This window comes from Odontesthes bonariensis, chromosome 11 (assembly GCF_027942865.1).
Source record: "Odontesthes bonariensis isolate fOdoBon6 chromosome 11, fOdoBon6.hap1, whole genome shotgun sequence".
Taxonomy (NCBI): Eukaryota; Metazoa; Chordata; class Actinopteri; order Atheriniformes; family Atherinopsidae; genus Odontesthes; species Odontesthes bonariensis.
The window spans coordinates 28610416-28623253 of record NC_134516.1 but is presented as its reverse complement, the minus strand read 5'-3'; the positions used below and the strand labels follow the sequence as shown (position 1 = coordinate 28623253).

Genomic DNA, 12838 nt, shown 5'->3' with positions numbered 1-12838 from the left:
CTTATTAAGTTCATGTATACACCTTAATCTGACAAAAAATTGGATCGGATCGGGTTACTCTCGATCGGATCGAGACCCCGAGATAACTCGGTTGTGCATCGCGTTTGTGCAATAAGCAGCTCCTCACAAACAAAATGTAGAGGGACGTAGCGTAATCTTGCCCTTCGTTCGCAATCTTTCTCGAATGCCTGAGTTTGTTGTTGTTGGTGGTGGTGAAGAGGTCAACCGGAAGTGGCTCTATTAGCAATAGTTGAAACGGGTACAGCGCCACCTATCGTACCGGGGTATGACGTGCTTTGTACTTATGATTCGATTCATTCACCTCCATATATCCAAGGATAATTACCCTTGCTCAAATAAGGAGCATAACCCAACCATAGCTATAATGGAATTAATCTCATCACATAGACCCACTGAATATCACCTCTCACCTCCACCCTCCTGTCTGTGCTAAAGGCACTTAGTCACTGCCAAATATTGTACTGTCTGTTGTTGTGCACTTATTCTGAGTTTCTGTCAGAATTCTCAGATTTTCTATTTAGTTACATGTAGAAGCTGAAAAAAACTAGATGTTGAGTTTGCACACCGACACACTCACACATTTAACAAGTTAACTGAGGCCTGTAGAGTCTGAGATGTAGCTCTTATTGGTCCTTTAAAGGAGACATGTTTTGCCCTTTTTTGGTACAATTTCCCGAGGTCTTACTGAAATGTATGAGACAGGTCAGGAGCTCCTGGTCTTATTGGCCAAGTTTTCCCCCAAAAGTGTATTTTATTTCCTAAACATGATGCTTTTCTAACTTTAACCCAGTACTTTTAATGTTTTACACCTTTCGACCAAGTAGTTTTGGAAAAAAAGGTGAAAAACGAATGAAGGAAACAACGGTCTCACAGCAGTTCAAAGACTGGTGTCAAACACAAGTCCCGTGTTTAGGAGATGGTTGACTATCCTCTGCATCCTTTTTAGGCTACGGCTACACGAAAACGAAACGAGGTTTTTTTTAAAAACGGGTACGAAAATTATTGCGTCCACACGGGGAAGCTTATGTGTCCTCATGGAAACGATCAAAACGATCAAAACGATCAAAACGATGCAGTACACACGAAACACCTCTAGGTGCGCTGTAAGCCACCCCCACCGGTTACACCAGAACAATAGAAGAAGCAATGCGCATGCGTGTACGCCCCTACTTCTACCAGCGCGAAGCTCACGTTGTTTCTTCAACAACGCTGCTGTAGTTAGCAGTTTCTGCAGCAGTGCTGCTATCAATGTTGTGGGGTCCATGATGATCGCTGTCTGTCCTTGTTGTGTTGTCTTCTTCCGGATTTTGAATGGAAGCCGCTTTTTGTTCTGGTCACTGACGTATGTGTATACGTCACTGCGTTAGCCACGTGGCTATGACGCAGATGTAAACGAAAATGTTTTCGCTGTAACAATGGAAACGAAACGACCCCGTTTTCAAACTTGTTAAATGTGTGAGTGGGTCGGTGTGAAAACTCAACATCTAGGATGTTATTTCCAGCTTCTACGTTTAACTGAAATAGAAAATCTGAGAATTACGACAATTTGGGTAGAGCTATTTTACGACAGTAAAATATTTGACAGTGACTAAGTGCCTTTAGCACAGACAGGAGGGTGGAGCCGAGAGGAGACAATGAGGCTGATACCAGAGCAACCAAATGAGCCTCCAGCGTCCACCTGTCCTGATAGTCCCTCACAAGCAGCTGTCTGTTGTTAGCACGTTAAGCTTTGATTGGTCTGGGCTGGTCTGTGGCATTATTTATAAACCTTCACCCTTGCTGTTTCCTCTCATAGCTTGTTTTCACCATGACAGCTGCTGGGTTCTTCCTGAGGTATAAGCACAAGCTGTCTTTCACAGTTTTTGTTTGATTGATTGGAAACATTAGTTAATATTGCATTCTTACTCTTTGTTGTACATAATTTCAGGGTTTCCCTCTTTGCCTTGTTGACTGCTGCTACATGGGGTTTTCCCACTAAAGGTGTGCTATCATCTGTTGTGGTAAAACATTACATGCTTGCTTGAATTAGCTTCTGCTAAACTTGTTCTCATGCACCCAGGTTCAAAATCAGCAGGCCAGAGCAGCAGCGGCACAAGAGCTGCAGGTAATTTTGGCTCTTACCAGGGAGCAGCCGCTGGCCGCCCGGTGACCGTGCCCTACACTGCTTCCAGTGACGTTTATATGGCCACACCTGTGCAAGCCTCTGGTCTAAGTCAACCTGTTCTTAAGGCAGACCCAAGATTCAGTGGCTATGACTCATTTGTGCCAACGCAACTGGTTGCCCAAGCTCCTGGCCTTGTCCAAGCTCCTGGCCTTGTCCAAGGTGCTCTTCAGGCAGACCCAAGATTCAGCAGCTCTGGCTCCGTTGTGCCCGTGCAAATGGCTGTGCAAGCTTCTGGTGTCCCACAGGCTGTTCAGACGGGTCCAGCATTGAGCAGCTTGAGCTCTGGCCTGCCTGCAACAGGATACTCTACTGTCACTTATGTACCTGTTGACGTAGGATCTGACGCTGGCGCTCTGCAACCTGGAGCTGCCCAATCTGGACCACAAGGTAAATCTTCCGCTTGGAGTGTAGATGGCCCAAAATATGTTTGGAAGCCTAAAGGTGTCTGTGTGTTTTCATGTAGTCACTAGCAAATCTTGCTTAGTTAAGACTCTGTGGTTTCAGAACTTCTGCTGTGAAAAGGACTAATTGTGAAATGTCTCCACACAGAAACCCAGTGGGCTATTGCTCCCTCAGTCTTTGAGGATGCGTCAGCCCAAGCCCTCAGCCTCACTGACGTTCTCCCTGCAGCCCCTCTGTCACCACCTGGCCCTGTCCTCCAGTCAGGGGAGACCTCCAGTGTCACCAAGGAAGCTGAACTCGGGAATTACCAGCAGCAGACGGAGGAATTCGGCTACCCGGATGACCGCCAAGGGTCTGGACCGGGATCTGCAACCGTACTGGTGCCACGCTTTGGTGTGGGTGGATCTCCTAACTTTGACTACAGGCTTTTGTATGGCTTGTACCCCTCTGGAACCTACAGCACCTTCAGCCAGCAGCATGAGAAGGGCAAAGACTACTTTCAGGATGTCCACTACTTGAAGGAGCATATTACTGACAGCCATGGTTCTGGGCAGCAGAAAAAGTTCTTCCCAAGTGCCCGCTAGAGCTGAACATGATGTGCAGAGGGTATGTTGAGTGGTACCTGCAAATGTCTTTATCTCAATGCTCTAACTAATCTGGTTCTGTTTCAGATTGGAAAGCTGAATCCCAACGGCACAAGATTCTTTTTAGTCTTTGAATAAAATCTTGTCAAATGATCTCGCTTCAGAATGATTGACTAAGGGAAACAATGGCCTGTGTACACCATCTGGGTTCAAGGCAAATGGCATGCATCACCTGTCATATTTGACTCGGACATTTCAGCAGTGACGCTTTACCAGACGGTGCGACTCCTGTGACCTGTCCCTGACCCCGTCATGCAGTGTGCCGACTCAAGGCAGATGGCGGCTGCGCAGATGTTTTTCAACATTCGAATATTAATTTTCACCTTTGTTTTTTTTTTAAAACCTATTCAAATTTAGAATATTCTTTGACAACCCTAACCCTACTATTGTGCTTTAATAGGCAACTTGTTGCCTTTCCACTCTGTAATGGCAGGTTCTGCAGTTGTGCCAGAACATGCCTATTGATGTTGCATCCTCTGAATGCAATAATAAAGAATTACAGTAGTCAAATCCTGAAATAACAAATGCCTGGAGCAGTTTTACTGCATCACTGAGACGTTCCTGATTTTAACAATATTACAAAGGTGAAAGAAGGCAGTCCTAGAAACCTGTTTTATGTGCCTTGAATGATAACTTCTGGTCAAATAACTCCAAGGTTCCTCACTGTAGAACTATCTTACCATCCATTTACTTTACTCAATGTATCCAGTTTAGGGTAGTGGAAGCCTTTAGCCCAGTGATACTATTTTTTTTCCACAAGAGCCACATTGGCAGAGCAAAATCAAGGGAAGAGCAACTTTTGACAACATACTAAGTCCCCTTTTGCAAATATGCATTTCTACATATAAAACATCCCACAAAAAAAGAAACACAGCCAATATATTTTCAATTAAGACCGCATTTACCTGAATACTGGAATCCTTAATACTCAATACTGGAAGCTGGCATGCATGTCCTTGACTTTCTTCATGTTGTATTTGTAGTTTGTTGCAATCATAGTGAGACATTCAAGATGAGCATGGTTGAGTCCTTTTTTTTTTTAAATTAAAAACCGACCCATTGTGCCTGCATCTCGCTAAAGGAGCTAGCGTGCACTGTGGTCAAGTGTGACGGTGGTTTAAGCGGGCTGCGTTGCCAGGTTTAACAGAGCCCCCTTTAGGAAACACCATTAAGCCTTAATAAAAATACTTAATACTGTGCAGTATTCGCTGTATGTTATTTGAAAAAATTTGTTATTGTTACCATATTGTTATGAGCTACTATGCGAGTGCGAGCCACCAATTAAAGCTTGAGGAGCCGCGCAATGAGTATCTCTGCTTTAGCCTATCCCTGCTGCCAATTGAAAGAGTCAGGGTACACCCTGGACAGCTTTCCAGTACACTCTGCAAAAGGTCTAATAATTTCCACACTTCCATTCACTGAGACTCTGCTAGAACTGTTTGGAGACCTTTTCTAGAGGGCTGTATCAGAGAGCACTTTGAAAGTTTGATTGTGCCAACTATTGCTAGGTTAATAGCAAGTGATCTGAATCGAAGGAGTTAAAAAAATATTTTGTAAATTGATCATGTAGCTTTGCACTCGAGGGAATTTGAAAAGGCATCTTCCACATGTGGTAGAATCAGGAAAACAAAAGCAGAGGAGATATTTAAGTCTCGTGTAGGATGAAAACCAACATGGGAAGATGTGATGCCATGTTAAGGACCGAGTCTGTATGAAGCACAGTGTCCTAGCCCTCCAGCTGGTGTCCCAGGTGAGATGAACAAAGGCCGCACACACAGGGGGCAAGTCGAGACAGTTGGTTAAGAGGGATGTATGGCTCTGATGAGGCACACAAAAACACCAAGTGGTGCCAAGCAGAGGGGCAAGGCTACGTAGCATAGGCTAACGAGTCATATGCAATTAAAGCTTGGAAAAGGCCAGCGAGTGCAGATTTAACTGAAACACCTTCATGGTGCAAGGTCAAGCAGGGCCACTGTATTGAGCTTCAAGTTATTTTGGTCTGGGTTTGTGTAATGCAATTCAACCATGAGGAGAAGGAAACATGTAGTGGTGGAATTTAAAGCAGCAGTATTCAGTTTGCCCTTCAAAAGCAGAGTCAGCCTCAGTGGGTGTGGTGAAGACTCAATCCTCTATGAAGTGAAAACAAACCTGGAGTTAAAGTATTCTGATGTCAGCGCTCGATACACAGACAACCTCATTTTATTGGTCAAGTTTATTTTGCCAGAGTTCAGCCACATGTTGGAATCTCCATGGAAGTGTCCATGAGAGTCACCTGCAGAAAACAGAAGGGGTCAGTATTGATACAGGAGTCTCAATACTTCAGACACTAGTCCAGCTTTACCTTAGTACAACTTCTGCCCTTTAGACCCAGTCTTGGCATCAACGTGGTCAAAAGCATCCTGGGAGTATTTGGCGTACGAACTGGAGTCGCGGGCTCGTTGGTAGCCATTGCTGGACTGGACGATGTGGGATGAAGGGTATACAGTGCGCACCTCAGATGTGTCCTTAGGGACCTGGGGCCGGATTCACAAAGCATTCTTAAGAAAAAAAAAGTTCTTAACTGGTACTTTTATCTTAACTTTTGTCATAAGAAAAAAGCTAAGAACATTCCATATTCACAAATAAAATTCTTAAGTTTTTTCTTAACTTTCATGTTATCTTTTGTCTTAAGAACGATGTTAAGAATAATTGATATTCTTGAAAGCTTAGTTCTTAAGATTCTTCTTAGTTTTCCTCTTAACTTTAAGACAACCCTTCACCACATCTTAACACAGCAACAGAAAAAAGGTAAGCCTCTAATATTATTTATTTGAACACATTTCTACAAAAAAGAGAGAATCTTTGTTTAAACTTATGTTATGTAAGTTTGTTACCAATGTTTTTGTGTATGTTTTATTAATTATATTGGGTAGGTTATATACATTAGGCTCCAACTTACTGTTAGCTATTATTTACAATGGGCCTTAGCCTTAGCATGTTTAGTATATAGGCTATTGAATGTAGCCCACAGCACTGAGATATGTTGACCATAGATCATGAGGCCAAGGCCTATTTAAGTTAATAATTTAATCAGTCATTTCATTACGCTACAGTCGTATAGTGTGGATTATTTATTAATGACTATAATGTACACACTGACTGACTTTTAATGACTATGTAGAGGCCTAAACATTAATTGATTACTGACCTTGTTGTCTCTTCCAATTTCTAGATGGAGATGTTATGGCTTGCAGCTAGGGAGGAAAATCCACGAAGGCCTCTAAGAGACAGGATGGACCCCCTTAGACTGCCTGACCATATGTTAATGAGGCAGTACAGGCTCCCCAGGCCTGCAATTTTATTTGTCATACGTCTACTGGCGAATGATCTACAGAGGCCGACAAGACGCTCATCACCCCTCCCTGTAGCCTTACAGGTTATGCTGGCCTTAAGGTTTTTTGCGTCGGGGACTTTCCAGATGGTGCTAGGGGGCACTTTAGGGGCCAGCCAGTCCTCGGTGTGCCGTGCTGTGAGGGATGTGACAACTGCTTTGTGTAGGAGAGCGGGGATGTTTATTAAGTTCCCCACAACTGCAGCACAATGCATCACCACCAAGCAGCACTTTTCAGATATTGCGGGTTTCCCAAATGTGTTGGGGGCAGTTGATGGGACCCACGTTGCAATTAAAGTAAGTCAGGGTTGTTTTGTAAAATGTGCATACTCCTTAATTGTATTGAGAGTTAAAGATTATTTGTTTTATTTACAAAATGCTTCTGTTTTATAGGCACCACATGAGAATGAGGAGTTGTATGTGAACAGAAAGAACTATCATTCCATCAACGTCCAAGTCATCTGTGATGCAACACTCAAAGTGATTGACCTTGTGGCAAAGTGGCCAGGGAGCACCCATGACTCCTTCATGCTGAGCAATTCCGGGACCGGCATAAAATTTAATGAAGGAGAAATGCCAGATGGGTGGCTACTAGGTATGGAATTATACCACAGATTTCTAAATGTACTTTATGTGTTGTTGTTTACAGCATTATCATAATAGACCTTCATGTCATACCGGTATAGGTGACAGTGGCTACCCCCTGAGGCCGTGGCTCATGACACCAATTCTGCACCCGGCCTCTGTGGCAGAAGAGCGCTACACCAGGGCACAATGTAAAACAAGGAGTGTTGTTGAAAGATGCATCGGTGTGGTTAAATCCCGATTTCGCTGTATAGACCGCTCCGGAGGAGTGCTGCAACACTGCCCTGGAAAGGCATGCAAAATTATAGCATGTGCATTCATATTGCATAATGTCTGCTTAGCATATCATGATCCCCTACCCAACATCCCCCCCAATGATGACCATGAGGAAGAGGAAGAGGAAGAAGACGGCCTTAATCGCCAATCAGGAATGGAAGTAAGGCAGGATCTCATCCGACAACGATTTACATAGGCCTAATGTACATAACTCTTTGTTTTGGCATACAATAAATCCATTAAACATTCAATATGTGCATCATTGAAATTTTTATTTTAATATTCTCTTTTTTTTAGTTCAAGTTTTTCTTTGGCAATTTCTAATCTCTGTTTCTCCACCTCCAAAAGCTGCTCTTGTACTCGGCGTAGTGCAGAGAGTTCTTGCAGGATTTTGGCCTGCAGTGACAACATCTCCTCTGTCTTGTTGTTTACTGCTATGTCAGGCAATAGGCCTGAAAAGGACAGAATCGGGGACATCATTGATGGAGACAGGACATCATCGGGGTTCTGTAACAATATACAAAACAAATTCCTAAATGGTTAGGTGTTGAAGAAAAGAAAACATTTAAAGCAACACAATGTAGCAATAGCTAATCGTGATGATTCGCGAACGATATACTAGCGACCAGTGTTGGGTAAGTTACTTTAAAAATGTAATCCGTTACAGTTACAAGTTACCTTGTTTAAAATGTAATTGTAGTGTAACTTTTTGGATTACTTAAAAAAAGTAATGTAACTAATTACTTTTGGATTACTTTTACCTATTTATGGTATAGGATAATCTGTATATTATATGTATGATTCCATCTGTATTTATCACATTTATTTATACCATGCTATTTTTCTTTTCATTGTACTGCCATAACTACATTATACATTCTCTGCACATACATGCATTTCCCTTGGTAATTGATCTATTCTGCACATATCTATTAACCATCTTTCCTTACACTAGCTGTAAATAACTGCATTTTATCTCTAAATACTGCATGCTATACAATCTGCACGCGTTACACTTGATAAGATGCCAAACTGCATTTCATTAATACATGTGCAATGACAATGAAGTGCTCTACTTTAATAAATAAGCAAAGTAAGACTTTTACATCACATTTTATTTTTCTTTGCACACCCTTGCTTGTGTGTGTGCGCCAGTACTTCCGGTGAAAACTTCCGGTGATTTGACAGCTAGCTCGTCAGGTTAGGGCCAGTGGCCGTAAACAAAGGTTAACTTATAGCCGAGAAGAAAGATGATAATATAACGTAGCTAAAAAGACTAGCTTTCTTCAGTAGCCTAATGCTTACCGATTTAGCAAGCCTAGCAGCCTCGTTGCTAATGCTAGCCGCCGTAACGTTACCAAACATACCCGACGTCAAGGAGTTGGCTGAGCAGGGGCAAGATTATGGGGCTGGCAGAGTTAACTTCATAATGGGTGAGTGCAGGTTTCAATCACTTGTTTTCATTCTTTCACAGGATTGATTCACTTCGTTGGTTTATCCGATTGCTGGCCGCCGAGCCATTATGTGTCTGGGTTTGTGTAGGTTACTGATCATGGTTGTTAGCAGTCGATAGTCAGGTTGTGTGATGTGTGTGTGAGTGTGTATTTTTTCTATGGGTACATGCCATTGACTGTATGAGCGGTCTGTGCTCGTTTTTTTATAGCCGTTTTTGTAAGGTAAAATCGCTAACCCTAACCCTATTTCTTAGGGTAAAATAGTTACATTGGATTGATTTAACACAGGTCAGTGTGTGAAATCAGGTGGTGCATAACCGCTTTAAGTTAACTTACTTCTTGTTCCTCGGAGTTGGGGACTTGCGTTGTAAAGGACTGGGGGTCTGCTGGTACATCGTACAGAAATACAACAGAATCTGTAACAGAATCAAGGACACTATTAAATATGACAGGTACATCTGTGTGATAACAACTGTGTTGTACTGTGTTAAACTCGGCAATAGTACTATCTAGGCATATTGCCTATAGAAACAACGTCTTTATACATTGTAACAAGTCATCGATATGGCTAGCTGAGTTACCTTCGTTGTTGTCTGTTGCTGCTCCAGTGTCCAGTCCTCCCTCCTCTCCCGTCACGGACCTCTCCCCGATTATTGACAGTATTTTCTGTTCGATGGGATCAAGGTGAATAGTACACACCCCCCCACCCGTCTTCCCCTGTTCCCTAGCCCTTTCGGCTCCCTTTTTTTTGGCCAGCGACTTAATGTCCGCCCACTTTTTTTTTACAGCTTCGGCGTCTCTGCTAAACCCTCCCACAGATGACACAGACTGGGCGACCCTCGCCCACCCCCTCTTCTTATTTTCGGCAGTCACCCCCATGTTGTCAAACTTCCCTAGAAGAAGTCTCTTCCTCCCCGCGACCTCCTCCACCAAAACCTCCAATTCCTGCTTGGAGAAATTTCTCGACCGCTTTGCCTCCATCTTCACAAATATCGTTATTGCCGTTGGTCTCGCGCAAGTTTTTTCCCAACATTCTTCTTAAGTCATAAAAATACGAAGTTCCTAAGAAATGCCATTGTTCTTACGAAAATATTGAGGAATTTCACTTAAGATAAATCTTAGGAACTTCCTAATTTTTTTCTTAAGAATCTTCCTAAGATTTATCTTAAGAATAGTTTTGTGAATCCGGCCCCAGGAAGTTAACCAGCTTGGGCTGCTGCTGCTGCTGCTGATTGGTTGGCACACAGCTCTGTTTGGTTTTGGCTCTCAGGGACTGCTTTTGCATTTGACATAGCCAAACTGCATGCGCCTGGAGAAGCCAAAAGGCTTACAGCACCTGGTATTCCCAGGCGGTCTCCCATCCAAGTACTAACCAGGCCCTACTCTGCTTGGCTTCTGAGATCGGACGAGATCAGGCGTGCTCAGGGCAGTGTGGCCGTAAGCCAGCAAAGGAATCACAAACCAGCTTTTTATAGATTCTGAAACAGAATCTGTTATTGTATTCTGACTTCTAAAATAGAACGATAGTGTTTAGAGAAGACGCAGTTTATGAGCATGTCGTGGGATTGAGCTTCCCTGGTTTCTCTATATGACAACGGACACAAAACTACACACAGGGAACAGAGGCTTTTGACAGACACTAAGTTATCTGAGAGTCCCATTTTCAGCTGCAGAGAACAATCACATCAGGGAAGTCAACGTGCAGGCTCAACAGCAGCCTCTCAAGCCAGCTCTCTGGTAAAATAGGGGAAACGTATGGTTCCAGCACCTATATAACATATATTTGTCACAGGGACTGTGGCTTACGGCCACACCGCCCTGAACACGCCCGATCTCGTCCGATCTCGGAAGCCAAGCAGGGTCGGGCCTGGTTAGTACTTGGATGGGAGACCGCTTGGGAATACCAGGTGCAGTAAGCTTTTTTCTCTTCTCTCTGCGGCCTGCATGTAACATCTGACCATCACCGTGTGCCACACAGACACCAGGAAGTTAACCAGCTTGGGCTGCTGCTGCTGCTGATTGGTTGGCACACACCTCTGTTTGGTTTTGGCTCTCAGGGACTGCTTTTGCATTTGACGTAGCCAAACTGCATGCGCCTGGAGAAGCCAAAAGGCTTACAGCACCTGGTATTCCCAGGCGGTCTCCCATCCAAGTACTAACCAGGCCCGACTCTGCTTGGCTTCTGAGATCGGACGAGATCAGGCATGTTCAGGGCGGTGTGGCCGTAAGCCAGCAAAGGAATCACAAACCAGCTTTTTATAGATTCTGAAACAGAATCTGTTATTGTATTCTGACTTCTAAAATAGAACGATAGTGTTTAGAGAAGACGCAGTTTATGAGCATGTCGTGGGATTGAGCTTCCCTGGTTTCTCTATATGACAACGGACACAAAACTACACACAGGGAACAGAGGCTTTTGACAGACACTAAGTTATCTGAGAGTCCCATTTTCAGCTGGAGAGAACAATCACATCAGGGAAGTCAATGTGCAGGCTCAACAGCAGCCTCTCAAGCCAACTCTCTGGTAAAATAGGGGAAACGTATGGTTCCAGCACCTATATAACATATATTTGTCACAGGGACTGTGGCTCACGGCCACACCGCCCTGAACACGCCCGATCTCGTCCGATCTCGGAAGCCAAGCAGGGTCGGGCCTGGTTAGTACTTGGATGGGAGACTGCTTGGGAATACCAGGTGCAGTAAGCTTTTTTCTCTTCTCTCTGCGGCCTGCATGTAACATCTGACCATCACCGTGTGCCACACAGACACCAGGAAGTTAACCAGCTTGGGCTGCTGCTGCTGCTGCTGCTTGGTTGGCACACACCTCTGTTTGGTTTTGGCTCTCAGGGACTGCTTTTGCATTTGACGTAGCCAAACTGCATGCGCCTGGAGAAGCCAAAAGGCTTACAGCACCTGGTATTCCCAGGCGGTCTCCCATCCAAGTACTAACCAGGCCCGACTCTGCTTGGCTTCTGAGATCGGACGAGATCAGGCGTGCTCAGGGCAGTGTGGCCGTAAGCCAGCAAAGGAATCACAAACCAGCTTTTTATAGATTCTGAAACAGAATCTGTTATTGTATTCTGACTTCTAAAATAGAACGATAGTGTTTAGAGAAGACGCAGTTTATGAGCATGTCGTGGGATTGAGCTTCCCTGGTTTCTCTATATGACAACGGACACAAAACTACACACAGGGAACAGAGGCTTTTGACAGACACTAAGTTATCTGAGAGTCCCATTTTCAGCTGCAGAGAACAATCACATCAGGGAAGTCAACGTGCAGGCTCAACAGCAGCCTCTCAAGCCAGCTCTCTGGTAAAATAGGGGAAACGTATGGTTCCAGCACCTATATAACATATATTTGTCACAGGGACTGTGGCTTACGGCCACACCGCCCTGAACACGCCCGATCTCGTCCGATCTCGGAAGCCAAGCAGGGTCGGGCCTGGTTAGTACTTGGATGGGAGACCGCTTGGGAATACCAGGTGCAGTAAGCTTTTTTCTCTTCTCTCTGCGGCCTGCATGTAACATCTGACCATCACCGTGTGCCACACAGACACCAGGAAGTTAACCAGCTTGGGCTGCTGCTGCTGCTGATTGGTTGGCACACACCTCTGTTTGGTTTTGGCTCTCAGGGACTGCTTTTGCATTTGACGTAGCCAAACTGCATGCGCCTGGAGAAGCCAAAAGGCTTACAGCACCTGGTATTCCCAGGCGGTCTCCCATCCAAGTACTAACCAGGCCCGACTCTGCTTGGCTTCTGAGATCGGACGAGATCAGGCGTGCTCAGGGCAGTGTGGCCGTAAGCCAGCAAATGAATCACAAACCAGCTTTTTATAGATTCTGAAACAGAATCTGTTATTGTATTCTGACTTCTAAAATAGAACGATAGTGTTTAGAGAAGACGCAGTTTATGAGCATGT

General features: G+C 44.3%; 7 non-coding genes across 7 annotated transcripts; 3 read left to right on the top strand and 4 right to left on the bottom strand.

Moving 5' to 3' along the window:
- Positions 1-10240: 10240 nt before the first annotated feature.
- LOC142393324 (5S ribosomal RNA) lies at positions 10241-10359 on the bottom strand. Its single transcript, XR_012771934.1, has one exon. It is a non-coding gene; the product is annotated as a 5S ribosomal RNA (ribosomal RNA).
- Positions 10360-10716: 357 nt separating this feature from the next.
- Positions 10717-10835, top strand: LOC142393022 (5S ribosomal RNA). Its single transcript, XR_012771646.1, has one exon. It is a non-coding gene; the product is annotated as a 5S ribosomal RNA (ribosomal RNA).
- A 192-nt stretch (positions 10836-11027) lies between these two features.
- Positions 11028-11146, bottom strand: LOC142393122 (5S ribosomal RNA). The gene has a single exon (XR_012771742.1). It is a non-coding gene; the product is annotated as a 5S ribosomal RNA (ribosomal RNA).
- A 357-nt stretch (positions 11147-11503) lies between these two features.
- On the top strand, positions 11504-11622 carry LOC142393495 (5S ribosomal RNA). The gene has a single exon (XR_012772094.1). It is a non-coding gene; the product is annotated as a 5S ribosomal RNA (ribosomal RNA).
- Positions 11623-11817: 195 nt separating this feature from the next.
- LOC142393404 (5S ribosomal RNA) lies at positions 11818-11936 on the bottom strand. The gene has a single exon (XR_012772010.1). It is a non-coding gene; the product is annotated as a 5S ribosomal RNA (ribosomal RNA).
- Positions 11937-12293: 357 nt separating this feature from the next.
- Positions 12294-12412, top strand: LOC142393021 (5S ribosomal RNA). Its single transcript, XR_012771645.1, has one exon. It is a non-coding gene; the product is annotated as a 5S ribosomal RNA (ribosomal RNA).
- A 192-nt stretch (positions 12413-12604) lies between these two features.
- Positions 12605-12723, bottom strand: LOC142393403 (5S ribosomal RNA). Its single transcript, XR_012772009.1, has one exon. It is a non-coding gene; the product is annotated as a 5S ribosomal RNA (ribosomal RNA).
- Between the last annotated feature and the right edge of the window lie 115 nt (positions 12724-12838).